Genomic DNA, 19,781 nt, shown 5'->3' on the forward strand with positions numbered 1-19,781 from the left:
TATTCCAGATACTCTAGGATGAACCATCTTGGTACGCAGACAACTGCAGGAAGCTGATATTGCTACTTTGTCACTGCCCAAAGGATGAGAAATGTGATTGTGAGAAATGAGTCAAGGGTGTTGCTGCTCATCTTTAAAAGATGTACTTTCACTATGCTGGATAACCATGTTATGCACAAAACGGTAATCACTCTGGCTCCAGCTGAGGTGCATCCATCTACTCGATGATGAGACAGTCACAACACTTGGTAAAATCAGCAGGATTGCTTGTACAAGGCTGTTTCAACCCAGCAATGAATAATAGTCTGGTGTGCAGAATGGCCCAACTTCTCCCCCCACATAAGACTAAATAAATCAAATATCAAAATAATAGGTATAAAGGATTTCATCGTCTGAAAACAAAAGGATTTATTGTTTTGTAAAGCAGCTCAATAAGGTCCAATCTTAGGCTCACTGTGGAGGTATCCTCTTAAGGGACCAGCAAAGTGAGGAAACCTGACATGAAGCAAAGGTTTGACTGAAGCTAAAGTTTGACTGAAATGAGAACTTATTACTCATGTATTTCATCCTCTGTGTTGTGTAAAATAGCCTCATGCTAGGCTGAAAGCCAAAACAACAGGTCATTTAAATTCCTTGCCTGCTAGAGCACCCCAGGACTGGCTTTCTGGCAGTCTTCAGGATGGAATCCAAGAGTAAGACAAATCAGACCTTAAGCACACAGCCTGAGATGTCTTCACCTGTGGGGTTTGACTCAGCCTACTCCAGCTATGCCACTGACCCTTGCCAGGGGTAACAGGAGTCAGCAGCAGTGACCCTGGTTCACTCCTAGAGAGATGCAAGGGCAGGTGATGTGGGTGGGCAGCCCACACTCCTGCTGAGAGCCAGGTGCCTCTGTGGGCAGTGAGCTTCTTGTGAATCAAGGGTTTGGGCAAGTTCGCAGTGTATCTGGGTTGGTTACCCTTGAGGTAGTGAGGATGCAAAGAGAACCCCACAAGCTGTGTCCACTGTACCAGTGATAGCACACTGACCTAATCATGGGCAATTGTAAAAATCCCAGTGATTTTCCTGAAACTAGGGTTTCACAAGAAATCCCTAGAAAAGAATTTGTTGGACACCTATTTCCAGACAGTTCAGAGACCTTAATACTTCAACAAACAAAACTTCTCTATGTTAGCATACCATTCACTAAATCATAATTTGGGGCCCTCATTCATTTCTGTGTGAGCCACCATTATGGGCATCATCAAGTCATTTTATACTAAAGACATGCAAGATTCAAGACAAACTTACTCACCAACACAGAAAGTGGTGGACATTTCTGGAAAGTGGTTTTCTCTGATCTTTATTATAATCTGAGATTAACAGAATGCATGTAAAACACTACTTCCTGGCATTCAAGTGAGGTTTTGGTTATAAGAAACAGCAGAAATAAATGCAGCTGGGTTTCTTAACACCGAGGTTGTAAGGTCCTCCCATACTAGATACCACACGATACTGACAGGCAGCTCTAGTAATTCACTGCTGAGTTGAATAATTACAAAACATATGCTGCAAATTAGGTCCAACTTGCACTACTTCTAAGAAACATTTGGATGCCTGTCCTAATTTCCTTTTTTTTTTTTTTTTAGCATATTCTGAAATATGACATAATTTCTTCTTTGTTTCCATTATGTAACTGCAAAAGTGAAACACAACAAGCTTACAACCTGCTGTCTGCTTTCCTGTCTGACAGCTGCTTTTAGATACAAGCAGGCATTCATTCTTCCCTGCCAGGAGTGCCAGCTTGTTCTAACTGCTCTTTCAGCAGCAGCTCTGAGTAACCACCTCCTGATGCTGTTTGAACGGTGCTCACTGTCCTCTCTGTGAGCTGACTCCATGGCCCTGCGTGCCTTTCTCTCTCACGCAGCATTGAGAAAAATATCCACTTAAGGCATTGAAGGAAAAATGCAGATGGATGCATTTTGCTATCTCCTTCCAAAAGCCTCTAATGAACATATCCAGATCTACATTCACATTCAGTCTGCCATCCACATCCTTGGGTCAGAGAGTATGAGATGGGAACTACACGTGCTGTCTTGTTGATCTACCGGTGTAACAGGACCTCTTGCTTGGGGCCACTGAGCAGTATCTGTAACTGAATTGTTAAATAAGCCCATGTACCTAATTTTCCCCAAATGAGAACACCTTTTTCTTTCAAGTTCATGCTCATTGGCTTCCATGAGACCAGAGTACTCATCGCCTCAAAAGCTATGCCTGTTAGCTGCAACAAAAGGACATTTCTTGCTTTTTAAAAGTACACAGTGTTACAGCTCATCAACATAGCATCCATAACAGTGTATTACATGAGTGTCACACTGTGACAATAGTTTTCTTCTTAGTTTGTGAAGGAGCACTAATTAGAGAGTATTTTCAGACATCAGACTGGGAAGTGTTTGCTTTGTGAAACAAAGATCCTCAGGATCAAAGCTGAGTCATAACATCTCTGTGGCTCTGAAATTTGTTTTTCGTAATGGTAACAGTGTAATATTCAGGGCAGGAATATCTCTGAACTCTCTATATTGAGGCTGGAAAAGAACAAATCTGAGGAATTACGCAAGTCACAGCGAAAGCTTAAAATGACACCATGGCTGTGGAATTTGAGAGTCGTATAATTTCCAGTTGAAAATCTCTTCAGAAGAGACCTTGCAGTAATGACTGAAGACACATTTAATCAGAAATGTACAAGGGGGCCTTTGCAAGGATCCAGTGAAACCTGAAGGAGCTGTAAGGGAAATGAGCTTAAGGCAGCTACAGAGTGCTTTGTGAGTATGGTTGGTGCCATCCTTCTGAGAGGACCACGTCCTGGTGCCGTCATGAAAAGCAGCTCCCTGTGTCACTCTTACCTCTCTGATGAGGTGAATGGAACTATTCACTGAGCAGAGATTTGGTTGGCACGAGAAAGCTGGTGAAAGGACTGAAATTTCATAGCAACAGGACTGAGAGCTCTATTTTTGGGGATGTACGTGGTATGTGTGACCCTTGTGTTGTCCATTAAGAGTGCATTTCACTCCTTCATGGTTGAAGAGTAATCCAGACTTATTCATGACTCATTGCAGGCAAGAGCAAAAGAAAAAAAAAAAAAAAAATTGCAGATGAAGCTGATAATTATGAATCATACAGTGACTTTAACATTCATATTTTAAAACATTCAGCCAGACTATTCATTTTTGCTTCACCTCAATCCTTCATGGTTAGTGTAGCTGAGACACTCTTAAGCAATGAAAGGCAGTCTTACCAAATAAGAGTTGGAAAGGGAAAAATATTTTTCATACCCAAGAACAAAATTGTTTTGCATTACCGGGAATAATCAGATTAGTGGAGAGGCTTTGAGGCTTGCACATTTTGTAGAGTAGAGCATGTTGTGCACAAAGTGCTTGTATATAGACTTGCTGTGGAGGGCTACTTTTCCAGCTATCATTCTACTTAGGAGTATTAGCTCTTCTCTAATTAGCCAGGTCTCTGTGCCCCAGTGTCTGACTCTTCAAGGGATCTGTTGCCACATATGTTTCAGATAGCATTTCCCACCATGCTATGGGGGCTGTTCTCTATTTAATGTATAAGGAAAAAACACTTCCTTATCCTGAATGTTCAGGTTTCCTCCTTAATCCTTGGCACAGAAAGGTTTCCCAAAGAGTCCCAGGTTACATACATCACAGCCAGGATAGAGACGTCTTCAAGTTTTATGTGCTTCCCCGCTCTGCTGGCATTGCATCTATATTGTAAGCATGAAGGAAAGCCTGGAGTGAGGCAGAAAATATTTCTGCTGTTATAAGAGCAGGATCTGTGGAAGAAAGGCCTTTCTAGAAAAGTCTTCAGTCTACTATGTTTCTCTGATATCTGTGGCTTCAGACAGATATGAGTGCTCGTCCCATCTGCACTCTAAATCCCAGCATACAGGCTAGTGGGACAGAGGTGCACAAAGATGGTGCACTTGGATTCACTGCAAAAACTCTAGTTAAAAGGTAACTCAAGGTAACTGGATAGCAAAGCTGTAGGTCACATATAAAACATGGAGCAGCACACCGAAGCCTCCTCAAAGTATCAGCAGAATCTGCATCTGAGCTGCAGGGTTCAGGTGGGGAGCTGGACCTAGGACCCAGAGGGGCAGCATGCCTACCAGGGACTGTGGCAACTTTGCAGGGTCTCCAGCATTCACTAAGGTATCAGGGAAGGTCTGTGGTCTTTGAGGCCCTCAGGGAGGGTGTCACAGCACAGTCCCATGCTTCTACAGGTAGATGTAAAAGATTCAGAGAGGAAAGGCTTCCTTATGATCTGGCAAGACTGGGACAGGGGTGTTCTGTTGCAAACTGGTGAGTGTCCTTGGTAGCTCTGAAAAGCTGAGGTAAGGAGAGGATACAACACAAGTTTCCTGATAATTCTGACATCTGGTTTCTTTCTAAAATTTTTGGGAAAAATACTAACTAGTTCCCTAAATTTTTAACTGTACCCAAAGCAAATCTACTCTAAGAGAACTAAATAAAATTTTGAACACAAAAGCAGTATCAGCGGACTCAGAGAAAAAGCCATTTTTAAAACAAAATAAACAGTTTGCCGTCTCTCAGGAATTAATCAATTCGAAACAACAGAATGATTTCAAACAAACAATACAGGGAAAAGTAGAGAGAAATTTCTGTCTGAAATGCTTTATTTCATTTTTAATGTAAACAAAATTTCCAAATTTAGGAAATTACTATTAGAAATCCCTTTAAATCCCCAAATACATGAAAATATTTCTGTCAGGACAAAATAAGTGAATGCAACCCCAAATGGAGTTCACTCTTACTTTTCTGTCTGCCACCCAGGGGAGCAACATGGCTCTGCAGGTACACTCTGTCCTAGTGACTACAGAGGGATGAGCATGTGGAAAGGGAGGGAAAGAGGGAAGGAATTAGAGAGGGAAGTAGATAGGGAAGGATCAGCTTTGCTACTTGGCCTGAAACCTGAAGGGAGAAACATGAGTGGCCAAAGCTAATTATGAGAGCAGATTTTTAATGGCAGTGATTTAATGACAGACAATGTTACACTGACTTTTTTTGTGGGGGAATGCCAGCTTTGACTTCCTCATTTTCTATTGCCTTTACTCTCCTTCTGCGCCCCCAAAACCAGCTCAGGAAGGTCTGTGCATCTCTGGTCACTTGAGCTGTCCACAAGCCCAGAAAAGTAGCAATCCAGGTGCTTACTACCCCTTTCTCCAGCTACAGTTTACCCTGACTTACAGCACAATGTCCCTCTCAATCATTTTTGTTCCAGTGTAACGCACGTGGCCCTTCATGGGAACAGCATAATGACAAAGCCCAACCAGGAAACCATGCACAAGGAGAAGACTGCATCACCTTGCAGCATGTGTCTACATACACAGAACAGTAGGATGCATCAGAGCTACATTTGCCTGTGGAGACATCATGAGAGCAGAGCATTAAAATGGATTGAACTATACTGGCAAGCCAGCACCAGAACACACAAAGAACTCTGAAGTGTTTTATTACTATGAAATGAGAAAGCAAAATATGTTGGATCGGAGGTATTTAGAGCTTTTGTTCTGTGAAAAGTTTTTAGACTTCTGGTCTCAGTTTCAAAAATGAAACATTGAGGTAATGCCTGACACTGCTATTTTACCAGCTGAGCACAATAAAATGAAAGCATTCAACATTTTTCCTTCCTTTTTTTCCCCTTGTTAACCTTTAGAAAATTTAAAGTGTCAAAGGGAAAAATGAAGGAAAGATATGAAATATTATTGTTTTGGGGTGGGCAATGAGGGAAACTAATACATTACATTATTAATTCTATTTTGTTTTATAGCAAAGAAAAGGCAATAAAACAATAGGGAAAAAGCAGAAAAACTGGAAAAATCCAAAGAAAGTTTGCTACATTGGTCTTCATAGCTCAGGGGACCTATTTTTTAGTTAACCTTTAAAACAAAAATTCAACCAGCTCAAATGCTATTCTCCTCTGCTAAGGTACTTGACTGAAAGATTACCCTAAATTTAGGTACCTCAATAATGTAACTGTTTTCCTCAGAGATCTTGGACACTCAATAATTTACTCTTGAAGGTTTTAGTGCATTTCTGAAAATCAGAAAATATTATGAACTTGGGGCATAGTGGTAAGGACCTTTAAAAAATAATGTTGGACTCTAGCATTTTGATGCAAGCTGAAGCAGAAGTTGTAAAAAATCACAGCACTTATACAAAGTTATTTTACAGGAGTGTTTCTCCTATAAAGGGAAGCATATCTTCACCTTGAGGAATGGCCTAGTATTACCCCATTTTATTTCTTCACAAATGAATTTCATCTTTATCTCATGTCCACCATCATCAAATACTTTCTTTACCTGAATGTAATACATGTGAATTTTTTAGAACAGCATCACAAGCAGGATCCACAAAATATTCTGCTTCACAGCTGAGGTTTTTCACCTTCCTCAGCCTGCCTATGTCCTCCTGCAAGTTTATATATAACGTCCTTCCTATTGTGAAAACTTACCTACGTATCTTCCATAAACAAGGTACTGAGTTTATGTGAGGGACTTTTTGGGGGGCAGCTTCTTAATTTTGTAGGCATGTTAAACTTATCCCTTAAACCATAGTCATACATGGGAACATAAGGATACCTATGCCAAATAATGAAAAAGGACTACCTGGCCTCCAATATCAGGTCTGGGCAATCCTGTCAGTTCACCATCCTTCTCTCACAAAGGCCAATAGCTGAAACTTGTGAAAAAATAACCAAGACAGAATATTTTGGTCATCTGCCATCTGAGGCATTCCTAAACTGAGAGTATGAAGTCTTTACATTTAATACCCTTAATGGATTTTATTTCCATCTGTTTGCCTAGAGATCTGCCTGAAATGTTGCCCTGTTAACATTTATCAGTAACATTGCCCTGTGAAAAGAAGAGGTTTTATTTATTTTTACCATCTTATCTCTTGCCTATTGGATCTCTCAGTGAAAAATATGCATATTACTCTCATACACTCTCTCAGAGGATGTAATTTTGTAAACACAATCTATGTAATAACATTTTGTGGGGGCAATAAGAAGATAAAAGTAACAATGTTTCTAGAAAACACATACAATTCCTTTGCATGCATGATAAGGGTTGTAGTACTTTTAGTCCTGGAGTTTACTTCCTGTCTCATCCTTCACTTTTATTTCCAGTTCCACAACTTTTAAGCAAGGTTTTTCTTTTGTTTCAAAAAAAAACCACAAAAAAACCACAAACAAACAAAAAACAAACAAACCACAGTGCTGCACTGGTAGTCTTATTTTTCAACCCCAAATATTTTCTTCCTCTAATGTCTGTATTTGCAACTGAGAAGGTGGAATTTTTTATTTTTATTTTTAATTTTTTTTAAATAATGCAATTTATCTTGATCACTTTCAAGGCCAAGAGATGCACTTGACACCAGAAGGGTTCAATTTCAGGAGTCTGGTCAAGACATGGGCCAATTTCTGCCTCTGAGTAGATCCCAGGGGGTCCTGAGGGCCCAGCCTGCCCTGCTCTTGTCCCCTTCCTGCTTCTATCACAGCTATGGGCAGCTCCTGAGCTCACATGCCATCACTAGTACTGCTCTTGCACAAGTGCTGGGGTACTAAGTCCCTGGGCCTCTTTTGCAATGGGCAAGTGTGTATCTGTCTGTCCCAGGCTCCCAGCCATCCTGACCATGTGCAGAGCCAGCTACTTGTGGCCAGCTCTGGCAGGCAGGAGAAAGTGTTTGGATCTTTGGATCTAATTTACTGTGAAGCTTCTTTTCCAAGAAGGATGCCGAGCTAAGTAGCAACATTATGCAAGATGCCTGCAGGATAAGGTTTTTTAAAGAGGGGACAGCTTCAAAGCTTCAGCTTTCCAAACATCAGAGTCTCTTTAAGGACAGTGACACCTCCTCTTCTTCCCTTTTAACCTTGTGGTAAACCAAAGTGTGGAAAGCTATTTATATGAAACCTTGTCTTTATCATTCTGTTTCTCAAATTTGAATGGCAGTAGCAGCAATTAAAATAAATAGTGGAAGACATTCAGATGAGTGCAAGAGGGCAGCTGCCATACAAGAGTTAGGAGTGTATTGAATAAATCCTCCTTGGCCAAGGAAATCTTTGTCTCTCTAAACCTGTATTGTTCCATAAAATGCTTGCAAATCACACTACGTAAAAGTTTGTGTTAAAGGGGACTGTTCTGCCTCTGAGATGATACAAAATACTTCAGCTTGACCTCTTCACACCTCTGTAGATCTAGCAGCATCTCTATTAGGTGCAGTTTCACAACCATGTTGCAAAGCTTTCTGTCCTTGCAGAGTATTTCAGATATAGCACCCCTGTTTTGATCTGATTTTGACTGATCTCTCTCATAGCTTTAATCTTGTTCAGTGAACTCCATGATGTGAATATTGTCAAAAGAAAGGATTTCCATCATGTTTCATATATTCATTTAAACTGATCTTAATAGTGTCAAATCTCTATGGCACTTTCTACAGAACTGAACCCAGTTTGTGTGCCACATCCTGCATCTTTTTTTTTACTCAAAGAGAAAGGTAAAGTGTGTAGCTGAAAATTTCATAATCTGAGCTGCCAGCTCTGAAATTTAACTTGTTAAAATGACTTAACTCAGAGACATTTGCCTGAAAAAAGGGCATGCTGTAATAGCTACCTATAAGACAACAATAAACAAAGGAGAGATTTTGAAAAGATTGAGATATTAATTGTAACACTTGTGTACACTCTGCTGTCTACACCATAAAACAAAGGAATAACAGAATGAATAGTTAGAACTGCTTTATATGGTCTCTGGTTTCATTTCTGCCACAGTGTTGTACCTGGCTTCCAGCTTATTTCATGCTACTTCTGGTAAAAAAGCAAAAGTAAAGTACAAGAATTTTCCAAAGACCACATGGATCTGAAAAAAAAAAAAATAAATAAATAAAATTAAAAATATTTGGAATAGAGGACTTCCCACAGTACCAAAGAGAAAAAAAAGGGCTATGGCTGTATTAGATTAGTATTAGATTGGAAAGTAAGTCTTCATAAAGTTGGGATTACTTCTAGTTGACAGACAAAACATGCTTCCGAAATCCCTAAGAAAGCAAGCTGTCCTCCATTACTCTGCATGACATCCTGGTGCTACTGGCTGCAGAAACTGTGTCTGTCTTGGTGATCTGAGTTAAACAAGAGCACTGATATACTGGAGGTGATTCTGCAAAGAGACATGAGACTCATACATGATTAAGTAATGCCTTCTGTTGTTCAATCAGTTAATTTTTTGAAAGTGAATAGGTCAAGCAAGAGGAATTGGATAAGGAAAGGAAATATAGAAGATACAGTTGGAAACTGTAGTGAGAGTAGATATCATAATCCCATTTCTTATGTCCGAACTACTTACTGAAACGAATGGATGGTTCCCTTAGAGATACGGCCTTGTTTCAAGAAAATCATAGGACCCAAAACAACCCCTTCTTCAGATAAATCCTACAGCCAGTGCCATGAAAGAGTAGAGCAGCAGTACACTTTCTGTTAAAACTGTATTTCACTGGAAAGTAGGATTTTGTCAGGAACATCTGAACATTAAAACTCTGGAAGCACCAAGTCTGACAGGAGCCAGAGCTTCTGGAATACCAAGGAAGAGTCTGGTTAAATCAAATACCAGGGAAACTGAGCAGGGTGGTACTGCCACCAAGTAGCTGCTGCATCTGCTGAGCACACATTCATTTAGAAATGTTCTCTGATGGTGTTTCCAAAATAGAATTTTTCAAAAGTGCCAGGATTTTTTCTCCCTCTTCTTTTGATTAAGTATATTTAAATGTGAAGGAAGTTATTTCCTTCCAGATCAATCTGTTTCTGACATGTTATACTCTCTGTGTGCTACTGCTGCTTCTGTCTTTTCTTCTTAGTCTGTGTCTACTGTGTAGCAGTTTTTAATATTTCAGAGCTAAAACATTCCAGAATGAGGTGAAGGCACAAGTTTCCATGAAGGAAAATAATGTTTTCTGGAATGCAGGAAATGAAATAGAAAAACTATACAGGGCATGGGGATGTAAAGAGAAACACAAAGAAAGAGAAGGGGAAGAACTTCCCCCAAATAGGTACTCCTATAGTCTTCCAGAAAAATTCCTACCTAAGAGCAGACTATATGCCTTAAATACTAGGAAAATGGTTCATCTGCTTTTTGTGAAGTCACATCCAGATTTTGAATGGAAGCCATATTACAACCCCAGCTTTCAAGCAATTAGCATCATTTTCAAATAACAGAGTTTAAATAACATAGGAGAGTTTTCCCTGACTTTCCACTGTAAGGAATTAAATGTACAATATCTTATGGTTTTGGTTTGGCAAGTTTCCTAGTGCTTTGCTGGCATTCATGTGGAATGCATTTTATTTGAGCCATGGATTAAGAGGAGTGTAGCTGACAATGTTGTGCACATTTTATTGCAATGTATCTGTTGGAAACTAATCTGAAAAATCTTCATTTGTCATCAAGCAAATAGAATTCTGCACCTAGATGAACTAGTCTTAAAACCTTCTCTATAATTTGAAATTATGTGGATAGAATTTCATTTTTAAAGTGGTTTTAGTACTCGGGCAAGTTTACTTCCAATTATATATTTACTTCAATGAAGTATGCATGTAAAGTGCTTGACACAAACAGAAGCAAGGAAGAGCAGGGAGGAGTATGAAAAGAAGTATCAGTAAAGAAGAATGATAGAAGTTTTCATTTCACCTTCTCACCTCTTCCTTTCTCTTCTCTCCTCAATTTTTATTCCTTGGCTAGGAAGAAGCATAACAAAAAGCAGGATGATAATCCTGATTTTAAGAGAGCAGTCTTTAGCCTGTTCAGGTTTCTTCTTGAAGGAACCTCATGGAGTATGGTCCCAGAGAGAGGAGGAGTCCAAGAAAGCTGGTTGATTTTTAAAGATTATCTTCTCCAAATTCAGGAGGCCCATCCCAACAAGTAGAAAATAAAAAACAGATGGGATGAGGATGGATGTAAATCCATGTAACCTGATGGGATGCACCCATGAGTGCTGAAGAAGCTCACCAAAATCATCATGTGAAGATGATGAAGGGATTGAGGCATCTCAAATACATGAGGAGGCTGAGTGAGCTGGAACTGTTCAACTCAGAGAAAAGAAGGTGTCTAATGGAGGAAAAATAAGAAGAGAAAGATAGATTCTTCTCAGAGGTGCTCAGTGACAGAACAAGAGGCAATGAGCACAAATTGAAACACAGGAAATTGCATATGAACGCAAGAAAACATCTTTTCACTGTGAAAGTATTTGAAGACAGAAACAGGTTGTCCAGAGTTGTTATTGAGTCTCCATCCAAGCCAATATTAAAAACCTGACTGGACATGGTCATAAGCAACTAGTTCTAGCTGGCCCCACTTGCGTATGGCCTGTACTAAATGTTTTTGGTGCCTTCTGACATTCTGTAATTCTGTTATTTTTACCTTCATCCTTTTTTTGGGGTTGTTGTTGATGTTTTTGTTCATACTGTCTTTTACATACCATGCATAAATGTATTTATCTAGATTGTAGTACACTCCTTTTTCCAAATTATACTGTTTAATATTTTATCCTTTAGTATATCATTGAAAAAGAAAATATCATTTCACTCTGACCCCTCTCCTCCCTCTCTAGTCCAGTCCATATGCATATCTGCTGCCTTTTCTTGTCCACTAATAGTTCTCTGAAATGTATCATGTCAAATTACAGAGCAATACATGATATTTTGCTGTCTAAATTCTTAGTTGCCTTCATTTTTCCTCAGTTCATGAGATCAACACCACCAGCCTTTACCACAGATCTTCTAGATCTGTAATCAACCTCCAAAGAGTTTCCAGTAAAGGCATTGACTTTCAATAGGTGGCTTGACATATCTCTTTAAATTCAAAAGCTGAAGGCAGTAAAGAGAAGAATATAAAATCAATGCTTTAGACCTAATGCTATGGAAATTAGCTTACAGCATGTTAAGCTTTTTAGTAATTGTTTTTCAACTAGCTAAAAACTTGAGCTGTCTCAGCCTCTGGGATGTTTTACACTCTTCACAACAAAGCTCATTCAGTTCTCATTCAGACCTGGGAGCTTCAATGAATTTGTTGTGCATTTGGATAACTAAACATTCTAGAAATGTATCTTCTGACTGTAACTAACATCCTTTGTTGTGTGCTTCCAAAAGTATTTATTGCACAGCAATACCTCATGTGGACTGCACAGCACAACAATGCTCCACATACAGTTTCCAGTTCCCACTATGTGAATCTCCTGCAATTCCTTAGAATTCAAGACTATATTCTTCAATTTCTATAAGTGTAATGACACTGAGGGCAGAATCTGTTAGAGCACATTTGCCTACATGGAGAAAATAGAATTATATAGACATAGTAATACATTTTATACGAATCAGAACAAGGAAGTTTAACAAATTTAATCTCTGCTTTAATAAAATAGGAATTATGTTTATATCCATTGTCGTTAGAAAGTCAGATTAACAAAATTGTTTATAATGTGAGATTTAAATAAATTTTGGGTTGACAAAGGAACAAAAGTTCTTTGAAACAGTATATTTTTCCATGTAGTTGTTACTGCTGACAACTTGGATTTTAGTCTGACATCACTCAGTTTTGCCGGTAGAATTCTTCTCTTGGCATATTGCAAACACATATGTTTGACTATGTGTCTGAAGTCTTCAGGTCTACATGTTTCACTTGGTGTGATGCAAATCAGGAGCATTTCCACAGAATGATGCAGACCTATACCAGATTTGAAATCCTAACACTGATATCTTAATGGTTTATGTTGGTGCACATAAAAAATTATTTCAATAAACTTCCAAACATTTAATCAATAGGACTTATGAATTTCAGTATTTTATGATGGGTCAGGGACATCCTAGAATCCAAATTATCACAGAATCACAGAATCACAGAATCTTAAGGGTTGGAAGGCACCTCGAAAGACCATCTAGTCCAACCCCCCTGCCAGAGCAGGATCCCCTAGAGCACATCACACAAGAACGTGTCCAGGTGGGTTTTGAATGTCTCCAGCAAAGGAGACTCCACAACCTCTCTGGGCAGCCTCTTGCAGTGCTCTGTCACTCTCACAGTAAAGAAGTTTTTTCTGGTATTTGCATGGAACCTCCTATGTTCCAGTTTGCACCCATTGCCCCTTGTCCTATCACTGGACATCACAGAAAAAAGCCTGGCTCTCTCCTCCTGACACTCACCCTTAACATATTTGTAAACATTGATGAGGTTGTTCCTCAGTCTCCTCTTTTCCACACTAAAGAGACCCAGCTCCCTCAGCCTTTCCTCATAAGGGAGATGTTCCCCTCCCTTAATCATCTTTGTGGCTCTGCGCTGGACTCTTTCAAGCAGTTCCCTGTCCTTCTTGAACTGAGGGCCCAGGACTGGACACAATATTCCAGATGTGGCCTCACCAAGGCAGAATAGAGGGGGAGGAGAACCTCCCTTGCCCTACTAACCACACCCTTTCTAATGCACCCCAGGATGCCATTGGCCTTCTTGGCCACAAGGGCACATTGCTGGCTCATGGTCATCCTCCTGTCCCCCAGGACCTCCAGGTCTCTTTCTCCCACACTGCTCTCCAGCAGGTCAGCCCCCAACCTGTACTGGTACCTGGGGTTGTTCTTCCCCAGATGCAAGACTCTACACTTGCCCTTGTTGAATTTCATCAAGTTTCTCCCCACCCAACTCTCCAGCCTGTCTAGGTTTCCCTGAATGACAGCACAGCCTTTAGGTATGTCAACCACACCTCCCAGTTTAGTGTTATCAGCAAACTTGCTGAGGGCAGACTCTGTTCCCTCATCCAGGTCACTGGTGAAAACAATGAACAGCGCCGGTCACAGTACTGACCCCTGAGGGACTCTGCTAGTCACAGACCTCCAACTAGATTCTGTCCCATTGACCACAACTCTCTGACTTCTTCCTTTCAACCAGTTCTTGATCCACTTCACTACCTGACCATCAAGAGCACACTTCCTCAGTTTATCTACAAGGACACTGTGGGGGACAGTGTTAAATGCTTTACTGAACTCAAGATAAACCACATCTACCGCTCTACCATCATGTATCCACTTAGTTACTTCCTCATAGAATGCTGTAAGGTTGGTTAAACATGACTCTCCCTTGGTAAAACCGTGTTGACTGCTCTTAATGACTCCCTCATCCTTGATATGCCTAGAGATAGTGACAAGAACAAGTTGTTCCATCACCTTTCCAGGGATGGAGGTGATGCTGACTGGTCTATAGTTACCTGGGTCCTCCTTCTTGCCCTTCTTGTAGACTGGAGTGACATTTGCTATCCTCCAGTCCTCAGGCACCTCTCCTGTTGCCCAATACAATTATCAAAGTAAAATGATTACTATTAAGGCTAATATAAGCTGCAGGTCTGAACTACACTTAGATAGTATCAAGATTTTTAAGCAGATTAGAAGGATAAAAAAATCAGCTTTATAACAAATATTACTATGCTAGCAAAATTCATGGGGGACAGCTTTATCAGACAAAATGTTCTTTGACAGACTATGTCTTCAGTGGAGGTAGCAAAGCTTATAAGGCACACCAGCAAAAAACAGTAATTATTTTAGTTTAATTTGCAATTTAATTTACTTTCCACTTTAATTTACTTTCCTTATTCCTTGTTAGAGTTAATGTGCTTCTGTTTTCACTCACTGAATCCTGTTACTCATCCTGCCTGATGGACTGGAGAACTCACAATTATCAAACTTAATTCTTCTTCTAATTTCCCCATTCATTTTGACCCAAGTGTTTCCCAGAGAGCTGAGGATGAGCTGACTGTCATGGACTCAATGTGTGTTTCAGAGTACCTGCTTCCTATCTTGAAGGTTTGCTTGGTTGTGTTGTTCTGTATGTGTGCCATTATTTTTGCTTGTCTTAAAATATATGGCATTTGTATTCCATATACCAAGCAATCCCACTCATCCTGTACTGAAAACCTCTTCTTTTAATTGATTATCATTCTTCTAATCATTATGTCCTTAAAAGCCATTAAAAAAGTCCTCATCATGTCAAAGCTTGTCTTCTGGGGGTTCCCACAGGAAACAAACACCCTTGGTTGTCATTGCTGTTCTTGAGCACATTTTGAAGTGGTTCAACAAACTAATCACTATTTTCTTTTTTGTGTTCTTTCTTCTGTCTTCAACAATGCAATACACAAGATTCCATTAATGCCATAATTACATTAAGCTAATCATTTGAGTGAATCCAAAGTAGAACAACGTTATCTAATGCTCTCCCTGTAGTCTTATATTAACATGAGGTCTTTTCCCCTAATTTATTTTTTTTATAAATAAAAACTTCCTGGTGCATTTCCTTTGATGTAATTGATGACAGGTCATATTATCTCTCAACTGTTCTGGAGTTTACACAACAAGTTTATCGAAAATCAGCATTCCTGGTTCTCAGTCAGCAGTCAGCTCTTTTAAAATTGTAGGATGCAAGGTTCCAACATCTACTGACTTAAAAAACATGGATTAAAAAACTCCTCTTAACTTTGCATTCTCTCTCTTTTTTTTTTCTATCCACTTACTCTGGTGTGAAGGGTTCTACCACTTTTCTGTAGCAATGGATGAATACCAGCCTGTGGGTTATTCCTCTAATGTATTATTACAAAGGTTAGGTGATACATAGAAGAGTTAGCATGCACAGGGTGCTCTGCTACCCAAAACCCTAGTATTTTAACAGGTTGGAGTGTCCTATCCCACACAGGGTGCTTTCTCATGCCATAACTTTTAAGCTCTGCACAGAAAAACTCAGCATATTTGTCTCATTATTACCTATAAATAGCAGACTCATTTAATTACATGCATCAAGTACTGTACCAAAATGCAGTCCTCCAACAATAAACCCCTAGGGCTAAATACCAGCATCTAACATGTAACCCTCAGTTATAGGTGCTGAGGTGAAAGCATGTTGGCTTTCAAGTATATAACGATTACGTTCTGTGTTAATTACTTTTTAAAATTATTATTTGGAGGAATTAACTGAATCATAATCAAACAAATTAGATTAAAAATTCTCTCCAGTGCTGTGCTATCAGCTGTCACCGAGCCCTGCATCATTTCCTAACATGAGCCCTGAACTTTATTCAACAAGCTATAGATCTTGCCTTTGCTGACAATATATCATCTGTTTTATTTAAACCTTAATCGTTCTTCATGAATTCAGGTATAACAGATAGATTTACTTTGTATGCTGTGTTTTCAGAGTCCTTGCCATAAGAAACTATAGCAGCTTCTTTTTTGTGTATAACAGCAGCAAGCCTCCCAAGCTCTGGCTTTGCTGTGTGGCACATGCAGACAGTAAATTTTTGCCCCGTTTAACTGGCCTGTTGAAAATTTTTCTTGACAGTTAAGTCCCTCTGCTGGCTTCTAAAATCTGGTCAGAACATAATTGCTTTAGCCCTAGAGTATAGGATGATATTAGCTGCTGTTTACCCTTGCTCATTCATAAATATTTATCGTTCCAGCTACATTATTCCTTTCTTTGTTATTTTCTTACAATTCTCCAGAATTTTAACTGGATAACACTCAAAAATGTTTACAAGCAAATCTTTAAATTTTTGTATCCTAGCTTTCCTTAGCTGAAAGTTGTGCCTTAGGCCTAATGTTTGTATCATTCATGCTTCTGTTTCTTCAGTAGCTGCAATACCTTATCTTAGCAGAACAATAACAAAGTACAAATAGAAGCCCTTATAATCTTCATGTACTACCTACCTCCATATGCTGAGATGCTGATGATGAGTGAGACAGGACAAAAAGAATTAATGCTACCCTCATTTAAGGAGGAATTAAAAGTAGGCCCATGTCATGCTAGATGCTGTGCAAGCTGATCCTGAGAGTCTCCTTGTTGAAAGAGGCTTCCAATCCAAACAAGAAAATAAAAAAAGAGCAATGAACAGCATATGACAGATGAACAGCTATCAGTTTATCTGAGGCTTTCTTGGTAGAGCATGAGCTAAGGGAGGGAGAAGGGAGGCAAGTGGGCGCTGATGGAGCAGAAGCAAAGAGAAATGGGCCAGGACAGTTTGAGCAGGTGGTGCAGATGAGGTTATGGTTTGGTTTCCATGTTGGAGGATGCAAGATCAAGCTCAGAAAATTAAGGCCACTGCTGGGCACCTGCCAGGGAAGTGCTGTGATAGCACTCACCCACACCTGCCAAGAGGAGGGAGGTAGGGTCAGGAATTCTGGAGTAGCAGCAGTAACCTTCACACACAAAGGTCACTGTGGGGGCCGAACTGGACTTGCTCCTGCTGAGCTAACACAGAGCACTACAGTCCCCTCTGCTCCCTTTGGAGCTGTGCATGGCCATGCTCCCCACAAACAAGGAAGCAGACCCTGCACTTTCTGTTCAGGAAAGGTTAGGGTTGCATAATAGCTTAATCAGCACTTGACAACCAGGTTACACAGTAGTATCGCCTTTCAGCACATGGTGTTTTGGTCACACTGGCTTGAAAAACTAGTAGAGCTAGAAAGATTGTTCTCTGAGTGATCTTCCAAGGGAGGATATCAGTCAGTTATCTTCTTTATGTACACCACATCCATCTTAAAGGTGGTACCAATCCATCTCTTGCTCATGGAAGATGTGGTACAAATAAAGCCTTTTTTTAGGAGTAGTATCTTGTAAGGCAAGAAAGATACTAGGGATACATCCAGGTTTTTCCTGGGTACTTTTCAAAGCAGTAGCAAGACATGAAATGACAGAAAATCTGAGATTCCTGTTGCTGAAAACAGGAAGCATAACACCCATTTTCAAATGGGAAAAAAGGAAGACCCAGGTAACTACAGGCCAGTCAGTCTCACCTCTAGGCCCAGCAAGGTCCTCCTGTTAAGGCACATGGAAAATGTGAAGGTGATTGGTGAAAAGCAGCATGGCTTCACTAAGGGAAAATCATGCCTGAAGAATTTGGTGGCCTTTTACAATGGGCTCACAGCATCAGAGAAAAAGGGGAGAGCTACTGATGTAATCTACCTAGACTTGTGCAAAGTGTTTGACACTGTCCTGCATGACCTCCTGATTTCTAAATTGGAAAGATACGGATTCAACAGATGAACCACTCAGTGGATAAGCAATTGGCTGGATGGTTACACCTGTGAAAAGTGGTGTTCCTCAAGGGTCAGTACTGGAGCCAGTGCTGTTTAACATTTTTGGTAGTGACATGGACATTGGAATTAAGTGCACCCTCAGGAAGTTTGGTGACAACACCAAGCTGTGTGGTGTGGTCAACATGCTGGAGGGAAGGGAAGGCATCCAAAGGGATTTGACAGGCTTGAGAGGTGGGCCCATGCCAATCTCATGAAGTTCAGTAAAGCCAGGTGCAAAGTCCTGCACCTGGGTAGGGGCAATCCCAAGCACAATTACAGCTTGAGCAAAGAATGAATTGAGAACCATCTTAAGGAAAAGGACTTGGAGGTGCTGTTTGATGAGAAGCTCAACATGAGCCAGCAATGTGTGGCTGCAGCCAAGAAAGTAACAGTGTCCTAGGCTGCACCAAAAGCAGCATGGCCAGCAGGTCCAAGGAGGAGATTCTCCCCCTCTACTCTGCTCTCTTGAGAACCCATGTGAAGTATTGTGTCTGGTTCTGGAGCCCCCAACACATGGGAAGGACATGGACCTGTTGTGGGGGGTTGTCTAGAAGAAGACTACAAAGATCATCAGAGGGCTGGAGCACCTCTCCTATGAAGACAGGCTGAGAGAGTTGGCAGTGCTCAGCCTGGAGAAGAGAAGGTTCCAGGGAGAACTTAGAGCTGCCTACCAGTATTTGAAGGGGGTCTAGGAGAAAGCTGCAGAGGGACTTTTTGTAAGGGCATGTAGTGATAGGACAAGGGGTAATGGTTTTAAACTGGAAGAGGGAAGATTTGGGTTAGGCATTAGGAAGAAATTTTTTACTATGAGGTTGGTGAGACAATGGAACAGGTTGGCCACAGAAGTTGTGGATGCCCCCTCACTGGAAGTGCTCAAGACCAGGTTAGATACGCCATGCAGGGGGGTTGGAACTAGATGATCTATAAGATCCCTTCCAACCCAAACCATCCTATGATTCTACGATTATTCCCATCTAGTTTCACTCTCTTTTTCCTCTATTTAATACAATCTTTATGCTGGAAGAGACCTTCAAGACCATCAAGTCCAACTATTAACCTAACTCTACCAAGTTCACTGCTAAACCATGTCCCTAAGTACCATATCCATATAACTTTAAACACATCCAGCAATGGTGACTCCACCACTTCCCTGGGCAGCCTGTTTCAGTGCTTGACAACCCTTTCTGTGAATAATTTTTTCCTAATATCCAATCTAAACTTCCTCTGATGCAACTTGAGTCTGTTTCCTCTGGTCCTATTGCTTTTTACTTGTGAGAAGAAACTGGCACTTTCCTCTCTGCAACCTCCTTTCACGTAGTTGTAGAGAGCAATAAAGTCTCCAATCAGACTCATTTTCTCCAGACTAAATAGCCTCAGCTCCCTCAGCTGCTCCTCATAAGGCTTATTCTCAAGACCCTTCACCATTTTCCTTACTCTTCCCTATAATCACTCCAGCACCTCTATGTCCTTCTTATACTGTGAAGCCCAAAACTGCACACAGTACTCAAGGTGTGGCTTCACCAGTGCCGAGTACAGGGGCACAACAATCTCTCTAGTCCTGCTGACTACACTATTCCTGATGCAAGCCAGGACGGTCTTGGCTTTCTTGGCCACCTGGGCATATTGCTGACTCA

Source organism: Apus apus, chromosome 3, assembly GCF_020740795.1.
Source record: "Apus apus isolate bApuApu2 chromosome 3, bApuApu2.pri.cur, whole genome shotgun sequence".
Lineage (NCBI taxonomy): Eukaryota > Metazoa > Chordata > Aves > Apodiformes > Apodidae > Apus > Apus apus.